This window comes from Musa acuminata, chromosome BXJ1-1, assembly GCF_036884655.1.
Source record: "Musa acuminata AAA Group cultivar baxijiao chromosome BXJ1-1, Cavendish_Baxijiao_AAA, whole genome shotgun sequence".
Lineage (NCBI taxonomy): Eukaryota > Viridiplantae > Streptophyta > Magnoliopsida > Zingiberales > Musaceae > Musa > Musa acuminata.
In genome coordinates, this window is record NC_088327.1 from 17,366,501 (window position 1) to 17,372,500 (window position 6,000).

Below are 6,000 nucleotides of genomic sequence, written 5' to 3' on the forward strand. Positions count from 1 at the left end.
TTTCAAAACAAGTGATTTTTTAAATAACTTCTTTTTAAGTCCAAGATTAGATAATTTTAAATCTTCATATTTAGTGCAAGGAATACAATATATTGATACATATTTGTCATGCATAATTTTTAATATATCATATTCATTAGTAAGTAATATATAATCCCTTCTTAGTAAATTATATTTCTTATTAATCTTTCTGAATTCATCATATAAATCATGAGATGGCTTCAATTAATTTTTCATGCAATAAAGAAGTTTTGGGAGAGTCAAATACGTTGAAAGTCACTAAAATTTAATTTGTTATTTTTTCTTCATTAATTTGTTCTATCACTTTCGACTCATTTGATTTGTTGTTTTGAGTACTTTTTTTTTTTTAGTGATGACTTCTTCTTCAATTGTGGATATTTATTTTTGAAATGTCCCAATTCTTTACACTCATAGTAAATGATTGTTTTTTGAGTTCATTTTTAATCTTTTCTTCTCTTCTTGTTAGATTTGTCTTATTTTTTATGAACTTTTTAATCTTTTTATAAGAAGTATTATATCTTCACAATAATTACTTAAACTTTCGCTCGAATAATCTTCTTTAGATTTGAAAACAATTTCCTTTATTTTCTTTGGAAGATTATCATCTTCTTCATCATGAGCTTTATATGTCATTTCATTAGTCATTAAAGATTTTATTAGTTCTTCAAGATAAAGGTAATTCAAGTCTTTAATTTTTTGGATTGTTGTTACTTTTAGATTACAGCTTTTTAGGAAGAGACATTAGAATCTTACTTACCAATTCAAAATTAACATAGTTTTTATCAAGAACCTTTAATCCATTAACAACATTAGTAAAATGAGTATACATATCACCAAAAGATTAGCTTAGCTTTATTTTAAATAATTCATAACTATAAATTAAAAGATTAATTTTAAATTTTTTTACTCTACTTATGCATTGGTGAGTAACTTCAAGTATATATTATATATAATATACAATATCACAAGTAGAAACTCATGTAATTATGCATTCGTGAGTGACTTAAAGTCTAGGTTGGTTTAGTAGAAATTGATTATGTTACATTCGAAATTGAATTAAATTACACTCGATCACAAAATCTATTAAAATAATAATAATTTTAATAATTAATTATCATAAAATTAAAATCATTATTGGAAGTTGATCAAGTTGCACTCGGAATTAAGTTATAGTCGAACTCAATCAAGGAATATATTAAAAAAAATAATTTTGATAATTAATTATCTTAAAATCTCAAAAAATATAAAAAAATGATACTAATCATCTTAGAAACATATCCTATTAATTCTATGAAAGTTTAGATTAGCTTACTAGGAGTTAATAAAGTTACACTCAATTGCAGTATAGGTTCAAAAAATCTTAAATTTGAATAATTAATTATTATATTAAAAATATAAAAATGGTAATAAACATTTAAGAATCATATACTAGTTATTCTATAAAAATATAGATTAATTTAGTAAGAATTAATCTAATTATAATCACAATTGAACTAAGTTATATTTAACTTATACTCCTCACAAAACCTATATTGGGTTTGGTTCGTGAATTTTTTATCATTCATAAAAAAAAATATATGATCCTAACTAAAGATATGAGTCATCTAATAAAAAATTAATAGTGAAAACTTTTCTCAATAAAATATCCTTTTATTATTTTATATTTCATGTTATATGAGAGAGAAAAAGTTAGTGTTATAACCTATTTTTCGCTTTTGCTGGTGCATATATATTTTATTTTATATTCCATTCTATCCTTCAAACTCCTTCGAAACAGCTAACTATTTTCCTTGTTGCATTGCCATCATTGTTTTAAATTATTTTGATCGGCAGGCTTTGGATCAATTATATCACAAAGAAATGCCCGACCAATTTGCTTGATGGTTACATATTTAGATTCGTTAAGAGTAAGTCGAAGAGGGCCCGTGTGATTTTTGTGAGCGCGCAAAAAAAAAAACAAAGAAAGTCCCTCCATATAGATTATTATGTGCTTCATGCTCGAGAAATTTGTCTTCATTGGTTGTCCATAAATGGGGATGTTTTCTTTCCACCTGCAACTCCTATTGAAAAACCGTGAGCCATCCAACAAAAAATATCTTTACTTCTAATTTGAATCAGTGAATATGAAGTCAAAAAATATTTACAATGACTAGAGCAGGAGAAAAGGGGTTTCTGTTTAAGGACTCAACAAAAAATCTAGTGAAAATTTCGGTGAAAAGTGGCAGAGCACTCGCGTTTCTCTGGTAGAATGCCATCGATGTAAACAATAAAAAAAAGCAGCTGGAAAAGATGACCACCAAGCACAAGTACTAGATACAATTTTGAAAATTCTGTGCTACTCGCACCGATGGCAAATGGTTCATTTTTCTTCTAATAGAGCTAACCTAGAAATTTAGTAGTAAACGTATCATCCATGATGATTGAGAGTAACCGATTTAGACCCAAGATTTACTTAAGTTTAAGCATAAAGATAATGGCACAGATACAAGAGTATAAAAGTAAAATAATGGACAACTCTAATGGGAAGTAACTACGTCATCAAAATGTGCGCAAAGCAAATCTATGGACAAATAGAAAACTTCAGTGGATTCTGAAACAAGTGATATCATAATATATAAAACAAAACAAAACAGGCTTGATAATAATTCAGTGTTATCGTCAACCTATAACGGATCCAAGTAGGAATAATTACTTATGGTTCACATGCAAGTATACGGAACAAAGCTCAGAGGAAGTTCGATATACAACAAATCCCACCATATTCAAGCAAGTAGAACTCTTTACCCAAATGGCTGAAGATCTCAATAACGTAGATTAGTAAGAACAAAACAGCAATTGGAAGCTAAATGATAAACTCAAAGCAAGTCAATAAGTTCTGCAAAATAAATGCACCTTCTGATAAGGCCAAAGAGACATACATACTGTTATTAGCCAAAGTAGCAAGTGTGACAAGAAACATCAAGATAACATGTGACTAACAGTAGACTAATCATCTAGGCATATAATAGAAATTTGAAACAAAAGATATTTGCAATAAGTGACGAGATTAATAAGAAGTTCAAAATACAACCATGAACTTCTCTTGGCAATAAGAGCTGAGTACACACATAAGCTACACTTTTACATACATTTGACAGATGAAAAGAACAGAGACCAATGCCAATAAAACCATTTCTTCTCCAAATAATTCAAGGTTTTCATTATGTTATGAAAGCGACCTGTCCAAGAAGCACCAAGAAAGACGGTCAAACTTCCAAGCTTCTTTTGTGGTAAATTGTAAGATTACACTGTAATTTTTCTTTTTATTTACATTCTGATGGTGAATTGTGACACTTCAAAGTATTCAACACGAATATGGACACATTGAAATGCACACCAAATAAACACATTTTACAACTCAGCCAAAGTGGACTCCAGTCCCTAAAACCCCCAAATAGACCTAGTAATACCATCCCCCAAAAAAGAGCAATGACATGTAAATTATCTGTCTATAATTGTATGTTTGGCTGGTAGGATGAAAGAGTTGACTTGAGGTCTAGAAACTAAACCAAACTCATCAGATATATGTCTTAATCTATTGCAATGATGAAAAAGCCAACAGATATATACATGAGGAAAACAGGATATAAGGCTAAGGCCTTTCTTCTGGGATTAACAGCGGGACTTATGAAGGGATATGCTGCCCAACAGCTCCATGCCAATGTCATAGAGACGACAACTATCTTAATTATAACATTGCCTTCTAGCATGCAGACTAGAGCTCCTACAGCCAGAGGGAAAAGGCAATAGCCAAGAAGACTCAGACTTTGGAAGAAGATGATATGTCCACCCTAATCCAGTAAGAAAAATAAAAATGTTAATACAAAATCCCTCATCAAACGTATGCTGCAAAATAAAGAAAATTAAAACAGACAGGACTCATGTGAGCCGCTTACCAGAAGTAGAACATTCAATGTCAGAATCATAGCACCAGCAGTGATGACTGCAAATGCAACAGCAAAGACTTCCGACTGGGACAATAAAAACAAGAACATGAAGACATAAGCCCTTGGTATAAGAGGCAATCATTTAGCAATGCATAAAAGATAAATTGTGAGGAACTATCAGATATGCTCATCCAATTGACAAAATCAAGCCTCTCCACCCTCAGTGTACAATTCTAGCCCATGAATAATACATAGAGATTTTACAGAAGTTGAGGACAATTCTAGCACATTGTACAATTCTGGACCAAAACTGGACTTAAGGAGGGAAGCTTGTTCTTTCAATTTCTCACTAAATTTTACAGAATCTAAGATGAATAGAGAATGTAAATTATTTTTATCATAACTGGACAGAATGAGGCATTCTAACAGGAAAAAAGAAGAATAAGAAGAAGGAAAAGGAAAAAAGAGGAACCCTACCATTATGAGTCCAATATAGATTTCAGGATCAAATATGTTGTTAGACCAGCAACGAGAAGAAGGGAGGAGCAACGAAATAGGCAAACTGCTTAGGAGTAAGGTAATCAACCTGGGAGAGAGAGTGTAACGACCCACATGGTAGAAAACAACAAACTAAGATTAGGAAAGGGTTGTTATGATTAAGAAAAGATATATGGTCAAGTTTTATTTCTCTGCACCATATGAGATTAACAATCAACAGAAGATGTTATGAGTGAACCGTTTTAGTTAGCATACATGAATTAACAAAGCCTGAACTGCTTGTTAAGGATCACTATTTAGCAGCATTCACACCTATAGGCCCAGAACAAAACATGCAATGCTGCAGGTACAGCAAATAGCTGCAACTTCAAACCACTATGGCTTTTTTTATTTTTGGAATGGTGCTTAGTACTAAAATAACTGCACCTCATTTGGCATTTGCCAAAATAATATTATAAAATGGCTCAAACAACAACCTTGAATTATTCCGAATTAAGGTGTAGTTAAAATTGGACGAGGTTGTCAGGCAAAACATAATACCTAATTTACTTTGTCAACCAAAACTCTGTTGTTTTACTTTGCTGGTAGCATGAATGGCTATGCTAACGGGGCAGTTGGGTCAGAAAAAATTAGTCATCCTTGACTTTCTTGCATCCAATATTGCTAAGACTTCTTTGTGTCCAGAAAGTCATAGAATATCACCAAAAATAACTTTCAGTCATGCAGAAGGTTAACCATAACATCTCGCAGGAACATGTCAAATACAAGGTCAAGTGTTTTTGCCAAACCAACCATATCATCAATGGATGCCTAGATCCACATTGGTCTACCTTTTCTTTTTGTCCAGAACTTAGTATACCTTAATTATGTCAACCTATAAGTCATATAAACTTATTACACCAAAAGAAAATAGATATTTCCTTCCAAAAGAGATTATTATAGTTAAGAACATTGACACTGCATCTAATGCTTATGATCTAATTACCTAAGAATTTGTTTCAACTATGCCATTTTTCACTTTCATCTACCATAATTCCCACATAAAAGAGAAACCATCAAGTATTTGCTGGTACCACTATCGAGACCTCAATGAAAGCAAGCTTCGATCTAGAAGCCCGTGATCGATCTGACCTTCTTGACCGATGCAGACCAAGAAAGAGTGAGACCAAGGAACACGATGAAGAAGAAGGGCCCCCAAAGATCCCAATCCCTCAGCGCCCTCCCCGGATCCTCTCTATACGGATTCGGTCAAACCACCAGCTTCAGATTGCTTACGATCCGCGTCAGATCTCGCTTCACCGTGTCCCAGACGGGCTCGGTCAGAGTGTCGGGAGGCGACCCCAGCGCGCCAGTGGAGATGCCTATCCGGGGGCTCCCACCTGGCGAGGTGGCGGCGGCAGCGGGCACAGAGAGCACGACCGGGGTAGGGGAGGAAGAGGGCCGCACCTTCTGGTAGGGCGGCAAGGTGAAGGGAGAATGGGAGACGGGGATGGAAGCGCGAGAGGGGCTAGGGGGGCGGGCCGGGAGGACGGTGGCAGTGTGGGTGCCGGCGTTG

The 6,000-nt window shown here is 33.7% G+C and overlaps 1 pseudogene; it reads right to left on the reverse strand.

The window, feature by feature from the left end:
* Positions 1 to 3,261: 3,261 nt before the first annotated feature.
* LOC135676593 (protein YIP4b-like) overlaps positions 3,262 to 6,000 on the reverse strand; it is a 3,036-nt pseudogene continuing 297 nt past the window's right edge.